The 10,920-nt window shown below is 46.0% G+C and overlaps 1 long non-coding RNA gene across 1 annotated transcript; it reads left to right on the top strand.

Annotated features, from left to right (window-relative positions):
* Positions 1-504: 504 nt before the first annotated feature.
* Positions 505-4,116, top strand: LOC140532373 (uncharacterized). The gene is made up of 3 exons (XR_011976476.1): positions 505-740; positions 2,251-2,462; positions 3,738-4,116. It is a non-coding gene; the product is annotated as an uncharacterized lncRNA (long non-coding RNA).
* The last annotated feature ends 6,804 nt before the right edge of the window (positions 4,117-10,920 follow it).

The raw sequence follows: 10,920 nt of genomic DNA, 5'->3' as shown, positions 1-10,920 counted from the left end.
TGACAGGCATGTGCCACCACAATTGACTGTTCTTGCCTAAAAAAATTCTAGCTTTCCTTGAGATGTTCAAATTTCTTGATCAATCACTATACAACGATGAAGGGTTTTCTCTGTGTCAAGTACTGGGGATGCTAAAACAAAAGTTGTCATTTTCTCTACTTTCACATAGCTTGTTCTCCACCAGCTTCCCACTCTGGCCTCTCAAGTGGCCCGTGAAGACATCAACAAGCCCTCACTCAGTCTTTGCTGGTCTGTTTTTGCGCTTCCCCATGGGCACAGGCCACAATGGCTCCTGCAGCTGCACAGACCATTCCTAAACTCAGTGACACTTGTCTGGGATCTTACAAATTGTATTTGACATTCAGGATTGACCATGGTGGTGGGAAGTGGGAGGGAACTCTCCAGCCCATCCCTGGTAGCATCAGATCTGATTAGATCATAATGGAAAGTTTTCTTTAGTCCATCAGTTGTGTTATCAACAAACCACAGGCATAGACAGTGAGGATCGCAGAGACAGGCCCTGACCAGGGAGCTGGACTGCTTCTCATTATTCATCTGGGCAGAACCATGACACAAAGGTGACAAAGTGTCACCTTTACTGTGAGAGGTGACAGAGTCCTACTCCTTCAGTTTAAAGAGAATCATACCTGTGAGACTACCAGAAGAATGCTGAGACCTGAACTCACAGCCAGGAGGCAAGGGAAAGGGGAAATGCTGAAAATAGAGGCCTCCTCAACAAGGTAAAGCCCTGCTCCTACAGAATTCTCTTCATGTATTGAGTGCTCAGAGGAAGGTCTTCACTCCATCATCTGTCCAGTGTTGGTCATCATCTATCTTTTATCCATCCTTTCTCTTCTCCCATAATAATAGTTCCTACTCAGGGATAAGGCCTCAGAAATTAGAGTGGATTGGGAATCTGTGTGCACCTGTGCAGGGAGCAGCCATATTCATTTTGTTCCAGGATCTCTTTCAACTTCTAGGATCCTGTGATCAGTCTATAGTAGCTCCAGGTGTGTAAATGCCCTTCACAGATGCAGTAACAAGTCAGAGGGCTCAGCAAACTAAGAGGGTAGGTGACTTACACACAATCATACTATTAGTATGTTAGAGGGAGCCTTGAACTTGGATCTTCCTAACTTCAAATCCAGTACCCTCTCCACTATGTAATCCAGCTGTCCCAGGTCTTTCTGGATCCAAGGCTAACTCTCCACCCAGTACACCAGACCAAGCTGGGATAAAAGTAACTAAACCTGACAGAGGACATCCAGGATTCTGAACTGTGTGACTCTTCATTTGGAAATGCTGAGGCTGTGTCTACACTGGAGTAAAAACAGCCAGTTCATTGGCAAAAAGGGACCACTAATGCATTTTGAACCAAGAAATGTGCTTTTAAAAATAATTAAGTCACTTTCAAACTGTCCTTGTGAATACTGATGTGGCTAGAAATCATCCCCCCACTTCCCCAGAGTCTCCACAATATCTACACCTAAGGTCTCAAAGGGCTTGGAGATCTCACCTGACACTTTCGCAGCCAAGTTCCATCTACAGTACTGTCATTGAGTGTCTGTTAGACTAACTGATAAAAGTACAGGGTCAGAATCCTGGCTCCTGAGAGGGTTTTTTTCCCATGACAGGAGCAAGGACAGCATAAGCAAGATACATTATAGGAAGGAGAAATGCACCATCTTCTAGTGAGTCAAACCTGGTTCCAAGAATATCTAACAATGAGAGTCACTGATGGGCCCAGCAGCCTGGAGGACTGACCATTCGCTGTACTGGATCCACACCCATCCAAGGATCAACACTGGGAGATCCCAGGCTGATGAGTGGGGTCAGGCTTTGTCACATTTCCTCATACTCTGGCTCATGACAAGGCAACGTTGTCTAAAAGATGGCTCCCAAAGTGGAGTGGGCTGTATTGGGAAGGAGAGTCCCCAAGCTGGAAACATGGAAGAGAGGATTCTTCTTCAAGGATGGGCTGGTCCTGAAACCTCTGAAAGTCCCAGACAGCCCTGGGATTCTCTTATCCTGGTCTTCTATCTCATCAGATCTCTCTAGAAGAAAGAGAACAGCAACTGCACTCTTGGTGGCTGAGAATCTAGGCACAAAGCATCCCATAGAATTTCTGTCTCCCTCTGTCTTTTCTATCACTGTATCTTCTCGTCTCTCTAAATATTCTTGACCTGAGGACTCCTGACTAAGAGAGGAGGTACAAACGGTGCATTTCACTTCCATTTCTGTGCTTTATAGGCCAGTAGCGGAGGGAAGCAGCAGCTGAGGACTTGGGAACCATCACTGAGTACATTTGTTCTCCAGGAACCTATTCCTGCTCTGGGGGCCTATAGGTCAACCTTGTCTCTGATGAAGCATAGACCACTGGCGAGCACCGTCCTAGGCTCCAAAATTACCCAACCGTCCAAGATTGCTTTCTCTTTTTATATTATGGGGAAAAGAAACTGCAGGTGAGTGGGCAAAGGGCTCATGAGATCCCTATTGGCCTAACTCCTTAGAGTATATTTGCCAGTCTGGGTCATCCTGAATAAGATGGATGAATAGGATGAGATTATCCTCCCACAATCCTGCAGGGAATCTTATTGAGTAGAATGGAGGCTCCCTGAGAGCACAGATGACTTCATTTGTGTCTTTGTATGTCCCATCACGGTACCTATAGGAGGAAACCAAGGAATGAATGAATGAATGAATGAATGAATGAAATACTTTCTGTGTTCCATGCACTGTGTGAAGACCTGGGACACAGTTCAAGGAGTTTCCATTCTAATAGGAGTTTCTAACTCCAGATGGAAAAGTCCAGTGGTCCTTAGGATGCAGATGGCAATGGGAATGCCATTTCATGGATTAAACCATATGCATATCTGCTACTAACTAATCAGGCAGCACCAAGAGCTTTGGGGGGGGCGCGGTCTGTGGTCTGAAGTGGAGGGAGGGACTTCCATTCTTGGGACTCTAGAGCCTACCTGCCCAAAGGTAAGGACTTAACAAATGCTTATTAAATAAATTGAATTAACTCTGAGAATGGGGGGAAATGTTCATACTCCTTCTTTTTTAAGAGTTTTGTTGTTTTTTGGATCACTTTCATTTCCTAACCCTAATTCCATTTCTAACCTTCATGCACCTACAGAACTTTCCCTTATAACAACAAATAAAAAAGAAAAAGAAAAGAGTCAGTTCAACAAAACTAACTAAAATATCCATTGAGTTTAGCTAACAGCATATACAGCACTCCACACCCATAGACCCCACCTTTGCAGAGATCTCTTCTTTGGGACCAAGCTTGGTCTTTGAAATTACCCAGGTTCCAGCTGAGTTTGGGAGTGCTATTTTTCCCTTTCTATTACTACAGTCACAGTATGTCTTATTTTCCTGGTTCAGCTCCCTTTACTTTGTATCTGTACTTTCAGCTTCCCAGACTGATCACCAGTATCATTTCGTATTGCTTGGTAAGATTCCATGACATTCATGGACTCCAATTTCTTTAACCACTTCCCAGCCTCCAGGCATGAACTTTGCTTCTGCTTCCTAGCCTCTACCCAAAGGGCAGCTCTATGGATCTTGGGGATTGACCTTAGCGGGGAGTGTGCCTCATTTTGGGAATCTTTGAGTCAAAGGGGATGGACAGGGTAGCCATCCCAGCCCCGCTGTCAGGGTAACCTGGCATGTGATTTGAATGATAGGGTTCCTATCCAAGGCCCCTTTTGACCAATTTATTCTTTTTTCAGGTCCAGTGCCGTTACAACAGATTGTCTCCTGCTGTGCAAACCCAATTGACGACATTTGATTCTCCCACTGGCAGCCGTCCAAAGCTATCTGGACAAGCAGGTCTCATTGAACTGAGGACTTCAATATTTTTTCCACTGGGTTTATCAGCAGTTTTCAAGCTGTTGAAATGATTTCAGTTGCTCTGAACAAAGTCATCCCTCCATCTTTGCCCCCACCACTGTCCTTTGAAACAAAGAATGGGTACCATGTGTAAGTTTATTATCTTCCAAGGCTTGGGACTAGAAGGTGTGTGTGAGTTATCAATCAAATCAAATTTATGAAGTTCTATTGTGAAAACCCTTCAAGGCACTGAGCAAAAATCAATAGAGAAATAAATGAAGTTTGTAAAGTTCAATTAAATGAATGAGTTTGTAGGTTAGTCTGGAAGTGCAGGTAGAGCTAGGAATGGGACTGGATAACTGTGCTCACTTGCCAGCCCAGCCAACTACTCCCCATTTGTTTTCCAAATGCAGGGTGTTCTCCCACAGCTACCTCTTCAGTCCTTGGTAGGGGAGCCGCTAGAGAGCCAGACTTCTTTCTGTCTGACTTGGGCATGAGTCTGAGTGCTTGGCTAATGACTTAGCCATCACTTCTGGTGAGTACCAGAGGGAGACATCTGAAGACATCAGGCTAGAGGACCTCTAATTCAGAAAGCCATTTTTAAATATGAACACCAAGAAAATGTTGGCAATGGCATTAATCAAAAGGCCATGGAGCCTGGCGCTGTCTCTGCTGGCATCACCTGGGAGGACCTCGCAGGGCTTGTGACCAAAGAAAAACCTTTAGCAATAAATAAGCTGTTCAAGCCTTTCATGACCCCCAGTTCCTCCCTCTGCTGCGCACCCTTCCCAATCATCTTTTTAAGGCCAATATTTCCCAGAGGGAGGGAGTGTGGCAGAGTAGATGGTGAGCAGCCTTTGGAGGCAGGAGAACCTTGAGCTGAAGTCCTGCTTCTGACACATAATTTCTGGGGTACGTTAAGGCCAACTGGGCTCAACAGAATTCATCAAATTCTGACCTTTATGGGAAAAAATTATCTCATATTTTTAAGATCATGTTAGACTATTCACTGTTCCTGTGATTTTATTCACATAGACAACTCTCAGCCAAGGAATTTCCCTCTGCCAGTGTGGGTCAGCACCTTCTCTGAGGCTGAGAGTTTTCTGGAACGTAGAGAAGTGGAGTGACTTGCTAAGGTCACACAGCTCAGACGTGTGGATGTCGGGCATGAGCTGGCTGGCTCTACGTCCTCTCCATCAGGATGCTTCTCAGGATTGTTGCTGAGAGTTCTGATGCACTTGGATATTTGTCCTGAAATGGGCATTTTCCCTGGCAGTAAATGACACTTCCTGCAATTAAGAGTCTCAGTCCTGTACTGCTTCCTCAGCCTTATTGGAAGAGCCTCGCACCTGCAGAGTCCTAGGGGAAGACTGCTGAGACCTAAAAGCCACAAGTCTTTGACTTTCCTTGATGCTGCTACAACTGAGCCTACTCAATTCCTTCTTCAATGTAACCCTCGCCATCTTTCTCCTTGAAGCTCCTGAATCTCTGCATTCTCGGTGAGGTACCTCTATTCTGATTACCAAGGTTCACCACCTGCACACCCTCCCTGAGTCCTCCCTCACTCACAGCCTCCATGCCATCCATTGACAAGGCTTGTTGGAGTTTACCTTCCCAGCACCTCTCACACCCTGCCCCTTCTCTGTTCCAACACAACTACCACCTGTGAGCAGGCTCTCATCTTCTGACAATCCTGCAATAGCTCCTGGGGGGTGGGGTAGGGGGTCTCCCTGTCCCCAGTCTCTCCCCCCACAGACCACCCTTCACTCAGCTGTCAAATTCATCTTCCTAAATCCTGGAACTGACCTCATCTTCACACTATTCAATGAACTCCAGCGGCTTCCAAAGACTCCAGAAGCCTCTGTTTGCATTCAAAGCCCTTCACAACCTGGACCCTCTGACCTTTCCAATCTTCTCAGCTTCCAGCTTCCTTCAAGTCCCCCTCCTCCAGGGAACCCTTCCCAGGCCCTTTTCTTTCTAGTGCCTTCCCTCTGCTGATTGTCACCCAGGTCTCCTGTTTGAGCTTGTTTGTACAGAACACTCTGCAGGTTGTCTCCCCTTTAGATTGAACTTCTGGAGAGCATGGACTGTTTGTCATAGAAGTGCTGAGCTCAAGGCTGGGACATATAGTAGGGATTACACCAATCACTTATATCCTCAAGCTTGGCACAGTTCTTGGCATACAGTAGGTACTTAATAAGTATTTACTGACTGATCCTCCCTCTCTTTTCATTCTTCTTCCTTCCTTCTCTCCAGCTGTTCCTTTTCTCATCTCTCTTCCAGGCTCCTTTCTTTTCCCTCCTTCTCTTCCTCTCCTCTGCTTAGTCTCCTCTCTCTCTCTGGTACTATCTTTCTGTTTGCCTGTCTGCGTTTCTGTCTGTCTGTCTGTCTCTCTCCCTTCCTGCTTCATGCCTTATTCATGTGGGTCATGCCCAGGATCTGGTATTCATCACTTCCATGCTCACTGGAAAGTGCTGAAGGCTGAGTTTGGGGGCCACCTTTGAATGAGAACTTTCCTCCTTCTCTCAATCAAGAACATTTTCTTTCTTCTCAGATCTCTCCAAGCATTTGACCCCAATCTCTCCTTTGCCCTCACCACATTCTAATGGGCACATGGGCCACTTGCCTTCCTGCCCACCCTATCTATCCCATCAGCAGCTCCTAGAGGGTCATTTTTATCTTTACTCGCGTAGCACTGAGCACCAGATCTCCCCACACATAGGAGGAACCTCAAAGATGAGTGTTGAACAGTATGAACTAGATAGGGCCAGCCCAACACTATCTGAGGCACAGGACAGCACGTATTCCTACTGACTGAAATTGTCTCAAGGTCCCTCCTGCATAGATTGCTAAAGCATGGCTTGGCATCCTGGAGTCAGGATGAACTGAATTCACATCCTGCCTCAGACATATACCAGCTTTGTGTCCAACCTTTTGGAACCTCAGTTTCTTAATCCACAAAATGGGGATTATTATAGCACTGCCCCCACAGGACTATTGTGAGACTGAAAGAAGATGATCTACTTAGAGTGCATGCAAACCCTTCAGTACAATAGAAGGATTAATTTGAATGACATTTTACCTCAATTCTTATCTAACCTTTAACTATTGAATGGGTGGGTGTTCCGACCTGAGAAAAACCTTAGCTTGGAAAGACCAAGGTCTTCACTGCGTCCTGGGCCATGGCCAGTTGTCTTGACATTTGTCCTGCTACTGAACTCCAACGACTCTGAAGGAGAGAGTGAAGCTGGCAACCTGGTGCAGCTCTGCCTCACTTCAATCCGATTCACTCACGAGTCAAAGCATTGCCCCATGATGTCATTGGTCCTCTTTGAGAATGGAGGACAAGCTACGACAACAACCAGCTGAAAAGCAGCTTATTAATGAAGGGCCCCAGGCCTCACATCTAGCCTTCAAAATGAGCACCTAAGGGCGCCTCAGTGTACTGGAGTCAGAAAGACCTGCGTTCAAATTGGACCCTGGACATTTACGTAGATCCAGATCACTGTATGACTCTGGGTAAGTCACTTAAATTCTGCCTCAACTTCTCCAACTGTAAACTAGGAATAATAATAGCACCTCCCTCTTAGGGTTGTGGTTGTTTTGAGGATCAAATGAGATGATATTTGTGAAGTGTGAAGCATAGTACACAGTAGGTGCTTAGTAAATGCTTATTTCTTTCCTTCTTTTACCAAGCCACTTGGATTACAGGTCAGTGGCTTCTCTCCTCTGGGAGTTCATTTCCTTGAGTATATTTTAAAAATGGGGCAAAGGTTCTCAACAGTTTCCAAAAGGGACAAAACCATGAGAATTAATTACTGAAATGCTTCACATACCCTGCAGTCTGATGGCATCCTACTGATGCCATCACCAAAGAGCTTTCTGATGCTGCCTTTGGCTATTAGTCTCTATTTCCCCTTTGAGACATGATCAGTAGCATCCAGCACAGCCCAGAAGGCATCCAAGCCAGGCTGTAAGGTGTTGGGGGGGAGCAGATTCCCCAACAATGGGGTGGGATTGGGTGGATGGCAGGTAATTGTGTCTCCAGCATCTGCAGAGAAGCATGTGGTCACTGTCATTAGTAATGTCGCTCAAAAAGAGTTGAGTCCAAGAGAGGCTGGGTATGTTCTTTTTTGTCTGCTTCACACTACAACAATGGTACATCTTCTCCATCAAAGACAGATGCCTTTGGAGGGCACCTCTAACAGGAGCTAGGGCCATGACAGAAGTGATATCGATGTGCAGGTTGGGGCTGTTAGACTTGACTTCCTCCTGTCATCTGCATCCACCCAGGGAGCAGCCCCAGGCACAGACAGGGCTCCTCTTGGATAACAAGGCTAGTCAGCAGCTGATTTGGCATCACCCTCCCTTGACATTGGCCCTTTGGCGTCACCTGCACAGGAGGACTGTGGCCTGCTACCCTTAAACAAAGAGGAAAAAACCATGGGATTGCTGCTGTCTGTCTTAGGTTTAGGCTAAGGCTGCTTGATTTGATTAACAAGAAAGATGTGACTGTCTGCCTACATCTCTCCTTCAGATTTGGTGATATGGTGTACATTGAAAAACAGAGCATAACTTTGGTGGTGGTATTGGGTCATTTTATTTGTGTCTGACTCTTTATGAACTCATTTGGGGTTTTCTTGGCAAAGATACTGAAGTGGTTTGCCATTTCCTTCACCAGTTCATTTTACAGATGAGGAAACTGGGGCAATGAGAGTTAAGTGACTTGGCTAAGGTCACACAGCAGGTAAGTGTTAGAGGCTGGATTTGAATCCAGGAAGATGTCTTCCTGACTCTAGGCCCAGGGCTCTGTCCACTTTGTCATATAGCTGCCCTTTTTAAAGCATAATTAGCATGGGTTGAATAAGCCTTTCTCCCAAGGTACAAATGTGGAAGGAGCACTTTGTTTTTGGATGAGACAAGCCTCCCACCACCAACTTCTGCTAACCTTTCCTCAAGGCACAATGACCTCCAACCCCATCAGCATGGGCATGGAGTGACTCTCCTATGACCCTTACTAACCCAATGGTTACATGGGCAAATACTGAACCAGTCCTGCTACCTGGGGCTGTCCCTCGAATCATCCTATCTTCTGCACCATTTCTGCCAGTTCTCTCACCCTGGAGAGTTTTTTGCCCAAAGTGAAAGGATTCCTAGTCACACTTCAGAAAGAAGTATGATGCCATTAGCTATTTAAGAGACTGCTGCAGTGTGGACCTAAAGAAAAACAGGTTCAAATTTGGTTGAATGGCCAGACCCAAAGAATAATTAATGAGTAAGTTAATTAACAGGAAATATCAGCTTGGAGGGAGATGTGTCCTTGAATCCTCCAGGGATCTGTCCCCAGCCCATGTGTCATGGACCAGCTTACAGCCCGATTCTCTGGCTGTGGTTCCACTGACATTCTTCTAGGTCCCTGGGAATGACTTTCCCATTCAGAGAGAGAAGCTGCCAGAACTTGGACTCCTCTGGCCCCAGGTCTTACAATCCTTCTTTAGGGGGGACAGGGGTCCTGGGGCTGCCAGCCCTCCTGGTGATCCACACACTCTTGATCTCTATCTTCTCTAAATCTCCATCCTCCTTACACTTCCACAAACTGAGGCTCTCCCTAGAGGCAAAACCAACCCTCCAAGGAACCCCCCCCCCAGATCTTTACTAGCTACCAAATGTACTGATTGACACCCCTAGATTCCACAGGCTACTAGCCTCTCACAGAGGATTCCACTCCTATTCTAGACATACAATCAAAAATGGACTTACACATCATCCCCCCAGGAGTAGGCTTCCTAACCAGTCTGAGGTAACACCAGCACCAAAAGAACAAGATAGTAGAGGCTCGACAATCAAGACTCGGTAGAAGGTCTGGGGGCTCCAGGGATAGGGACTTGGGACTTGGGAAGCTCCCAGGAAGGCTCACCTTCACCTTTTCTGCAGCCCTAGAGAGTAGTTTGGACTTAGGATACTGCAATGACGTGTCCAGGGACACACAACCAGAGGACCCCTTTTGAGGAAAGGCTTTGATAAGTTGGATGGCTTTCAAAGGGAGATAGCCATGTAAGAGGTGAATGAGAGTGTCTGACAGCGGTGGGGAGGGAGAGGGAGAAGACAGATATGACACTTGGCTTTGAGCAGACGCTTGTGAGATGGAGAGGATGTTCTGCTGGCATCCCAGGGATGAGCTGGGGTGGGGAAGGGGAGTACAATGGAGCACATCTAGGCTGAAGGGCAGGAAGACCACTGGACAAACCAGTATTTAGTCTCTGGTCACACCAGCACAAAGGACTTTGCCATCATGGAATTTGGATGTTATCATCTGTCTTCTGTGGCATCTAGGGAATGGAAGAAAATCTTGCTCAAAAACATGCATGTACACACACACAAACACACACACATACATACACACAATAACACACAGAGGCACTCAGGTCTTACTTTGCTCAGTTAAACCAGCTGGGTTTATTTGCCTTTCTCTCCCTGATTAGTGTATGAAGACCAATTGTTTTTCCATTTGTTTGCTTTCATCCTTGCAGGGTAATTATAAGGAAATTGAATCAACACATCCAGACTCTCTAATTTCTAACTAGAGTGGAATCCAGAGGTCCTCCCTGAGATCACAAGTGCTCTGGCTCATGCTGGGATGACTGGAACACTTTGTCCCATAAATACTTAAGGATGCCCTTCCATCAACAAGTTAAGATGAGTCTTTATTTGGCTAAAATACCCCCAAAGGAACAATTTTTCCTCCATTAATATGGAAAAGTGCTAAAGTAGACATTGTTTTTCTTATTTTGTTAGCTGGGAAAGTGGGTGCTGCTCAAACTCTCAAACTCTCTCACTGACATTAGAGCAGGAGCCTTTCTGGGATTCCCATCTCCTCATGTCAGGTTCTTCCAGACCCTGCGTCTGGTTGTTTACAATAATACCCAGGTTTGTTTCCAAGGTGCTAGGCTCACTGGTACTTTAAAATAAAGGGCTTTAAAATAAATCTGCCCAGGTAGATCCTCCAAGGTGGATACAGGAGAGAGTAGCTACAATGAAGGAAAAACACCCAACAAGGTTGAGACACAAAGTTCACAAGACCCA

Source organism: Notamacropus eugenii, chromosome 3 (genome assembly GCF_028372415.1).
Source record: "Notamacropus eugenii isolate mMacEug1 chromosome 3, mMacEug1.pri_v2, whole genome shotgun sequence".
NCBI classification, from domain to species: domain Eukaryota; kingdom Metazoa; phylum Chordata; class Mammalia; order Diprotodontia; family Macropodidae; genus Notamacropus; species Notamacropus eugenii.
This window is presented reverse-complemented; position numbering and strand designations above follow the sequence as displayed.